The sequence below is a fragment of the Portunus trituberculatus genome, chromosome 29 (assembly GCF_017591435.1).
Source record: "Portunus trituberculatus isolate SZX2019 chromosome 29, ASM1759143v1, whole genome shotgun sequence".
NCBI classification, from domain to species: Eukaryota; Metazoa; Arthropoda; class Malacostraca; order Decapoda; family Portunidae; genus Portunus; species Portunus trituberculatus.
In genome coordinates this window covers 13323445-13333444 of record NC_059283.1, presented here as the reverse complement: position 1 = coordinate 13333444, position 10000 = coordinate 13323445, and positions in this window count along the sequence as shown.

The following is a 10000-nucleotide window of genomic DNA, read 5'->3' as shown; positions in this document are numbered from 1 at the left end:
CCATGTAGTGAAGAGGTTAATCCAGTTGTTTCATACTGTGTTAACTATTGCCACACCGATCGATGCCGACGCCTTAAACACTTTAATTCCTTTCCTACTTGGACGCATTTCTACCTTGAGATTTGTGTACGATTGGACCATTTTATTGACAATAGGAAGAGTCTATGGAGGTGAGAAGATTAATAGTCCCAGTCTTCACTATTTTAATCCCGCACATAACTTTCTGAAGCTGTATAAAATCATCAAATACTAAACAGAATGGATGTAAAAACGCGTCTTGGTACTGGAGGAGGTATATTAACTTCATATAGTTTGAAAATGTAGTTCATGTTTTTAAAGTCTTTTGTATTTCTGTTTAGTGAAAATGGATGGATATTTTAACGATTTTAAAGTAGGCAAAGCTTTCAAAACTTTGTATATGATATTTTCTTTATTATGTCATGTTTGAGATTTCTCGATATTCCCGTTGTTATTTGAAGTAAGTGACCAATCAGAATATGTAAAGCATTCAGGTGTGATTGCTTTTTCTAGAATTTTTTACGTACCTTAAGTAGCGGTCCATGTGACGTCGTCAGTCCATCAGACGTGATGTCTTCAGTGCTGGGGAGGGGAGAGGGGGAGGCTTAGCATACCCGAAAGATGTGAATTGTTTTAGTTGATCATCTTCCTGTAAGTCAAACACCAGTGAGTTAATCCATCAAAGATCACACGAGGTGGAGCGCTGAGTGGCGAAGAAGGTACGCTATGGCTCCTACTCTTTGTGGTCTGTGTCTCGACTGGCTGGCTTTTATTCTGGTACAATTTAGCACCGCACCTCCACTGCTTTCCAAAGGCTTTTTGATGAATGTACGAGGGTTTTTATTGGTATTTGATGGCTCTACTGACAGATTAGTAAGATTTCTACACTCAATAACCTTCCATATAAGGGAAACGTATATGTAGAATCCTTCCTCTCTCTCTCTCTCTCTCTCTCTCTCTCTCTCTCTCTCTCTCTCTCTCTCTCTCTCTCTCTCTCTCTCTCTCTCTCTCTCTCTCTCTCTCTCTCTCTTTTCCGCTATTCGTCTTCCCGATCCGTTTTATTTTTATTATTATTGTTAGGAGCGCGTGTGTTTAACAATCCTGTAGGTGAAGACATGAGCATGCTGTGTGTATGGGGTAGCTTATATGAGTACACGGACGTGTGAGGAGTGAGTGAATCAGTGAGTGAGTGAGTGAGCGAGCTAGTGGCGTTGTGTTGCTCCTTGTTGACAGGGAATGGCGCCATTATCTTTAGCACTAATAGAAGGAGAGCTGAAATAACCCTGCAGGGTGAAGCCTTTGGGTTATGAGGGTATCCGTGTGTGTGTGTGTGTGTGTGTGTGTGTGTGTGTGTGTGTGAGAGAGAGAGTAGCTATAACCATGGAATAATTGTTATACGATATATATACCATCCTTTCGTCTCATCAACTTTTTTTTTTTTAATGTCCTGGCCTATAGCGTCTGTATACTTGAAGGGTATAGGAAGCTCTGTTCAGCTTCCGTTCATTAGTGGCGCAGGCAATTTTATTTATAGTGGTACCTTTATTAGGGCACATATCACCACCCAAGTGCATCTTTTGTGTAACCACCTAGAACCTGGGTATCATGGTGACATGTAGGTAGCTTCAAACCACTCGACAAATGGCAAAGTAACAAGGCGGTCCGTGGTGCCCGATCCCACGCTCACCGCCCTATCCACGAGGCCACCGCCTGCTCTGATTGATTGTCTTTAGCCTCTTTCTCACCGCCGGAATGCTGCAGCTCTTGCTATCTTCATGCTAACTGCTCTTATGATCTTGCTAACTGCATGCCTCCCCTCCTCCCGCGCCTTGCTGCACAAAACTTTCTTCCTTCTCTCTTTCTTATTCTGTCCACCTCTCTAATGCAAAAATTAACCAGTGCTTTTAATCATTCATCCCTTTTTTTTTTATTTATACCATGTGGGCTTTTCACGGGAATTTATGGGCTAAAGGGGATACGTTTTGGGGTACCTCCTATCTCAAAGCCCACCCGCTAGGAAACCATTGCCCTGAGTGAGAAAGCCCAACCTACACTCGGACCGTGGACAGGATTCGAACCCTTGCACTTGGAGACCCCTCGGACCTCAAAGCACGCATGGTTCCACTGTACCACGGCGGCACGTGTTAAACTCTGAAGTCTCTACCTGCTTCTGTATTTTGATCTTCCCATGACTTTAACTCATTCAAGAGGAAGGTTTCAAGGCATCTGCGCAATACTTTTCGGTTGTTTTTTTAACCTTTTTAGAAGACCGGTGCCTCAGTGGACCTTTTTTATTTTTTCAATCGTATATCATTTTGCCCTTGATCGGTTCTCCTTCAAAAAAAATAATATAGTTCTGCGATTGTGAATATGTATAGTGTAGGTAGTAATTACCATTAGCAATATTAGTAATGAGCATGACCCGCAAAGATGTCTTGCAAGGTAGTGTTGGTTAGTTTGGTATCACCTGGCAGAGGTGATGATACGAGAGGGCAGGGAATATTCGTAGTAGAGAGAGAGAGAGAGAGAGAGAGAGAGAGAGAGAGAGAGAGAGACGGACAGACAGACACAGAGACAGAGACAGAGACACAGAGACACAGGAGTACTGAGACCATGACGGCTCGATAAGACATGTGAGCGAGAGAAAGGGAAAGTGAGTGCAGTGTGTGACTGACTGACTGTTGACGGTGTGAGCTTCGGGCCGCCGCACTGCTTGCCTGTGTGTCGTGACTGTGTTGCACGGTGACTGGTGTACTGGTGATACTGAGACATACGGTAAGCTATGTCCGCCCCCCCCCCCTCTGTTCTGTGTGACTTAGTGTTTGTCTGTATGTATGTATATATGTATATTTAAAGTTCAATATATCCACACAGAGCTTATAAATTTAAGAAGTATTCATATTTTACAATCAATTGTGTGTGTGTGTAATTTACCTCGGTGGCCTGCTGGTCACCCCAGCCAGTCTTCTCCATTACGGAGCGAGCTCAGAGGTCATAGACCGATCTTCGGGTAGAACTGAGACCACAACACACTCCACACACCGGGAAAGCGAGGCCACAACCCCTCGAGTTACATCCCGTACCTATTTACTGCTAGGTGAACAGGGAACACACATTAAAAGGCTTGCCCATTTGCCTCGCCACTTATCGGGACTCGAACCCGGCCCTCTCGATTGTGAGTCGAGCGTGCTAACCACTACACTACGGGTGTGTGTGTGTGTGTGTGTGTGTGTGTGTGTGTGTGTGTGCAGCCTGGTAGTCAACTCGTCAGGATTACCAGCTCTGTTTTTCGTGACTTAGATATTGTCGTCCCGGTGATAGGCTCCATCTCACAGCCAAATCTCCAGAGTGAGTGTTGATGCTCTCACCAAGACAGCCTGCATATGTGTGGTGCACCGGTGAGGCAACTAGAGTTGTTTCTGACGTGCACTGGGCATTGTGTACCAAACATCACCACACCGCACCACCACACCAGACACCATCAGACCAAACATCACCACACCACCACCAAACACCCTCACACTACACACCACCAGCACGCACAAATACCAGACACTAGCTCACCACAGCACCAAAAGACACCACCATCATCACCACCACCACAGCATCACCCAGCAGACCACCAGTACACACAACCACCAGACACCACAACATCACCACACACCACATCATCAGACAGCGCTATACACCAATACTCCATACCACAAAACACCACACTTCACTGCACCACACCGCACCACACTACACCACAGCAAACCGTACTACACCACACCACATCACACTATCCCACACCACACCACACCACACCACACCACATCACATCACACTATCCCACACCACACCACACCACACCACATCACACTATCCCACACCACACCACACCACACTTCACTACACCACACCACATCACACGTCACCACACCACACCACACCACACCACACCACACCACGCTACGCTAGGCCAGGCCACACCACACCACACCGCCATCAGACAGCGCTATACACCAATACACTACACCACACCACACCACACCACACCACAACATGCCACACCACACCACAACACGCCACACCATACCACACCACACCACACCACACCACACCACCATCAGACAATTCTGTACACCATTACACCACGTCACACAACACCACACCACACCACACTACCATTAGACAGCTCTATACGCCAATACACCACACCATACTACATCACACCACACCACACCACACCACACCAGACAAAGCTATGCACCAGTACACCAGTACATCACACATTACACCACATTACACCACACCACACCAAACCACAACACCAACACCACCACCACCATCAAACCACACCACCGCCACCACATCACTGTCCTGCCCAGCCTCGGTGATCTCCGCGATGCCCCCTCCGATGCCGCCCCCCTTAACCCCCCATAAGTCACGCTGCAGCCAAGGTAGCAGCTCCCCATCTCATATTTTGGGCAGGTGTTTCCAGATAGCTTAAAGAGTCACTGTGTAGGAAGAGGTGGAGGTGGAGGGGAGAGGGATGTTCCGGAGGAGTTGCCGAGAAGTGCAAAAAAAAAATAATAATAAGCTAATACACCTCTCTATCACGCTATTTTCTCTTTTCTTAATAGAGCTTACATTGTTTTGATATTTATTTTACTAACAGAAATGTAAAATAAGATTATAATCCGTGATAAGACTTTGTTTAGCCATGGCTTTTGTTTCTCGTTAAAGGAACATTTTCGTCATTGTATTATCTTAATTACTTTTAATCAGCACGCCCAGCATTGTGTTGGTGTTTGATATAAGACTTAGAAATAAAAGAAACGTGTCTCAAGAAGTGATATCCAGGAAATGTAGTCTAATAGAACAACTCAGGGCTGCCTCTCCCTTCCCCTCCAGAGGGCAGCCTCCTGGCCCGGCCCGGGCTGCTTCTCCCTTCCCCTGCAGAGGGCAGCCTCCTGACCTGGCCCGGGCTGCCTCTCCTTCCCTCCAGAGGGCAGCCTCTTGGCCTGGCCCGGGCTGCCTCTCCCTTCCCCTCCAGAGGGCAGCCTCTTGGCCTGGCCCGTGCTGCCTCTCCCTTCCCCTCCAGAGGGCAGCCTCCTGGCCCGGCCCGGGCTGCCTCTCCCTTCCCCTCCAGAGGGCAGCCTCCTGGCCTGGCCCGGGCTGCCTCTCCCTTCCTCTCCAGAGGGCAGCCTCTTGGCCTGGCCCGGGCTGCAGAGGGCAGCCTCTTGGCCTGGCCCGGGCTGCCTCTCCCTTCCCCTCCAGAGGGCAGCCTCCTGGCCCGGCCCGGGCTGCCTCTCCCTTCCCCTCCAGAGGGCAGCCTCCTGGTCTGGCCCGGGCTGCCTTCCCTCCAGAGGGCAGCCTCTGGCCTGGCCTGGGCTGCCTCTCCTTCCTCCAGAGGGCAGCCTCTTGGCCTGGCCCGGGCTGCCTCTCCCTTCCCCTCCAGAGGGCAGCCTCCTGGCCCGGCCCGGGCTGCCTCTCCCTTCCCCTCCACAGGGCAGCCTCCTGGCCTGGCCCGGGCTGCCTCTCCCAGTCATCTAAGAAAAATGCTAATTGAAAGCCCTCCTGAGAATACTGTGTCCTGAGTCGTGTATCTCCTCAGCGGCCTCTTCCCACAGGCACGGAAGGGAAGGGCTGCACCACGCCCTGCTCCAGGCACATCACCAGGTGTGGAGCCATGCTAGCCCGGTCGTACCGCACGGTGCATGGGTCCTGCCCCACTGCTATGCTGAAGGCAAAGGCCAGTGCGAACAGGCCGCAGCTGTACCCATCATTCTGGCGCTGCACACGCCGCATCATGGCGCCTGGTGGCGGCACGTGCAGCTCCTGCAGCTGCTCCACCAGTGCAGTCGTGCAGGCGGACAGGCTGTTGTACATGGAGTCATACACTGCCAGCTGGCCGCTGCGCTCCACACCGTAGGAGGACAGCAGTAGCCAGTGGGTACCTGTCAGGCGACCATAGTCAGCCATGGAGTCCAGTTGCAGCGGTGCGGATCGGTTCACCACTTGCAGGAACAGAGAGGTGTCTCCGGGCTGGAGCGGCGGCAGGGTGAAGGCGGCGCCGCAGGCATACAGACCGCTAGTGTCTGGAAACTGTCTCTGCAGTATGTCCTGAGCCAGGTCCATGACGTCATCGGAGAGCCAGCGCCGCCCCAGGATGTCACTTCGGTCAGCACTGCTAAGGCGACGCAAGGGCAGCAACTGGAACACCATAGTGCTCGACTCTGCCTCGGGACAGAAAGCCTCGCCGTGTTCGTGGTCATCCGTGTCCTGGTCATTGGATGACCCGGTGTCAGTGTTGCGCGTATCGGTGTGCAGTGACTGAGCGCCTTCATGGCTGTCATCATCGGTTAAGCTTTCAGGATCAAACGTGAAAGGCTTGGACCAGTCAGTCTTGTCAGTCACAGGCCCATACATGTCTCCCATCAGCTGCTTGAGCCTGAAAGGCGTTGGCTCCCGTGCTGGTGGGAACATTGTCTCCCCTGGTGAGATGTCTCGGGAGAGGAACTTGAATGTTATTGGGAGCAGTGGTGGAGGCAGCGGTGTGGGGTTGGGGCTGATCTGCTCCATCTCTACGAAGGCCTTCTCTAGCTTGCCTCCCTCCTCGAGCTTGAAGGGGATCTGCGTCACCCCTTCGGCGGTGCTGGAGAGAAGGTCGCCCAGGGTGATCTCGGCCTGGGTCTTGAGGCTTCCCCCCTTGTACAGGCGCACCACTAACTTTTTAGTGCGGCCCTTAACCCGCAGCATGGGTCCCCGGCCTCGAGAGAACCTCTGCTGCAGTTCACACTTCCCCTCCTCACGCAGCTGCCGGGCATACTTGGGCACTGGGTCCAGAGTCAGGCGCAGGTGCACCTTGGGCGTCTGCCACCAGCCCTTGTATGCCACAGTCACCATGGTGGGGCTCCGTGTGTCCACGCGCTTCACGATCACTACTCGGCTGATTTGTAGAACAGAATGCATTTTGGTTTTGGTTGATATGTAAAAAAGCCGTCAGTGTGACAGAACAGCGCGATGCAATAGATTGGCTCATGTCGTGTCAAACTTGTGACGAAATGCGGCGTCAGAAGATGGACAAAATAGAAGTGTATTGCCTGCTTTTCAGTAAATGCATTTACAATATATTGATTTTTCATTGTTTTACGAGTCGCACGAAGTTAAAATAACTCAATTACTAGTAAGCAGAAAGCAGAGTATGAAGCGAACTCAGATGTAGGACAATGATAAGAGACATACCTGTTTGGTGAAGACCGAACTGGATCTTCGAAAGACTAGTACGCAAGAGTTCACACAGAAAAACAGTCACCACCACCACCTGCCATGAAATATCCCTGCAGGACAGCTGGTCATGAAGAATGCTGCACAGTGTAGTCCATTTTTCTTTCATCTTGAGGTGTGAAGCAATTTCTTCGTTAACTTATCAGTATAATATAACCCTGAAAGGCGCCACAACATTTATGGTTTTATGGCGTTTTCTTAGCTGTCGAGTAAATCTTAAATACAAGTAATACTGTAGGAGTTCCAATAAGAAATTACACACACACACACACGTGATATGTGTGTGTGTGTGTGTGTGTGTGTGTGTGTGTAATTCACTGTTTGATCTGCTGCAGTCTCTGACGAGACAGCCAGACGTTACCCTACGGAACGAGCTCAGAGCTCATTATTTCTGATCTTGGGATAGGTCTGAGACCAGGCACACACCACACACCGGGACAACAAGGTCACAACTCCTCGATTTACATCCAGTACCTACTCACTGCTAGGTGAACAGGGGATACACGTGAAAGGAGACACACCCAAATATCTCCACCCGGCCGGGGAATCGAACCCCGATCATCTGGCTTGTGAAGCCAGCGCTCTAACCACTGAGCTACCGGGCCGTGTGTGTGTGTGTGTGTGTGTGAAAAAATGTTGCGTAATCATTTATTCAGATTGTGGAGTCAATCTCTAAGTGTTCTGTGCACTAATATTTCACCGTATGTTTCTTTCAGTGTGTGTGCGTCCGTGTTTCCTGCATACATGTTGACTGTCTCCGGTAACATATTGCGCGAGTCACTCTGGTAATTAACAATCTATTTACACTATGTCTTTCCTGTCCATCTATTCCTTGCAAGTGTCGTCTCATCTGATGGATTTATATGTTAGGTAGCCTCTTTTTCACTAGTTTGTTTAATTTATTTTTGTTTCATGTATGTATGTAACTTTCTTTACGCGCGAACACACACACACACACACACACACACACACACACACACACACACACACACACACACACACACACACACACACACACACACACACACACACACACACACACACACACACACACACACACACACACACACACACACACACACACACACACACACACATCTACATACATATATACATATATCATATATATATATATATATATATATACATATATATACATGATTGTATATACTATATATATAGTATATACATATATATTAATTTATATATATATATATATATATATATATATATATATATATATATATATATATATATATATATATATATATATATATATATATATATATATATATATATATATATATATATATATTTTATTCTGTACTTTTATTTCCTGTTTGTTTTCCTTTCCTATAAGCTTCCGTGATAACGTTTCCTGTCACGGTCTTTAGAAATTCACATCATTACTAAGAGGGAAATTATTTCTGTTGACAAACACGTAAAATAATAGATAAATTGTCTCTCATTTATCTATCCATTTGTTACATAACTAAAGATTGTCATTCAAAAATGCATCTAAAAAGCTTTCCGTCTTATCAATTCCTCTCTTCTGACTTCAGCCTCTTTCTCACCGCCGCAATATTGCATTTTTGCTATCTTCTATCGCTATTTTCATAATAACTGCTCTTCTGATCTTGCTAACTGCATGCCTCCCCTCTTCCTGCGGCATCGCTGCACAAGGATTTCTTTTTCTCCCACCCCTATTCTGTCCAGCTCTCTAACGCAAGAGTTAACCAGTACTCTCAATCATTCATACCTTTCTCTGCTAGATTCTGGAACTCCCTGCCTAGTTCTGTATTTCCAACTCCTATGACCGAACTTTATTTCAGAGGAAGTTTTCAAGACATTTCTCCCTTTCCTTTGGCTAACTCTCTCGGACCTGCAAGGGGACTGGGAACTAAGTGGACCTTTTTTATTTCACTCTTTATGTTGCCCTTGGCCAGCTTTCCCCTCTTATATAACAAATGTACGCAATTATGAGAAAAAATTGTCCATGAGTGAAAGAGTTATGAATTAATGAATAAGTCGACGAGGTGTATTATCCCGACACCCCCCTCCCTCCCTCCCCCTTCCATTCCTTCACCTCGGTAAGTGCACATGCCCGCCACACGCACACGATCTCACAAACAGTCATGTGTGCACCTGATGTAGGCGGTGAGTGTGGTAATTAGTCCGTGTGTGTGTGTGTGTGTGTGTGTGTGTGTGTGTGTGTGTGTGTGTGTGTGTGTGTGTGTGTGTGTGTGTGTGTGTGTGTGATGAGTTTTGTATCAGGTTGTGAGGTCTTCTTATTCCTTCTCTCCTCCTGAATTATCCTTTCCTCTCCTTTCCCCTTCGTTCTTTCCTTCCTTTCTTTCTTTCCTCCTCTCCTTCTTTCTTCCTTCTTTGCTTCCTTCCTTCCTTCCTTCCTTCCTTCAATCATTCCTCTTTGGCCTTATCTCTCTGCGTCCCTTTATCTCTCCCTTCTCTCCCTTCCCCTTTCTCCTTTCTTCATCTCTTCACTGTCTTTTTCACTCCTTGTTGTACACACACACACACACACACACACACACACACACACACACACACACACACACACACACTCTCTCTCTCTCTCTCTCTCTCTCTCTCAAACCAGACGTTTATTTGACGTGTCATCCAATACTCGACACGGACCATTAGGTAACATCGTGTGTGTGTGTGTGTGTGTGTGTGTGTGTGTGTGTGTGTG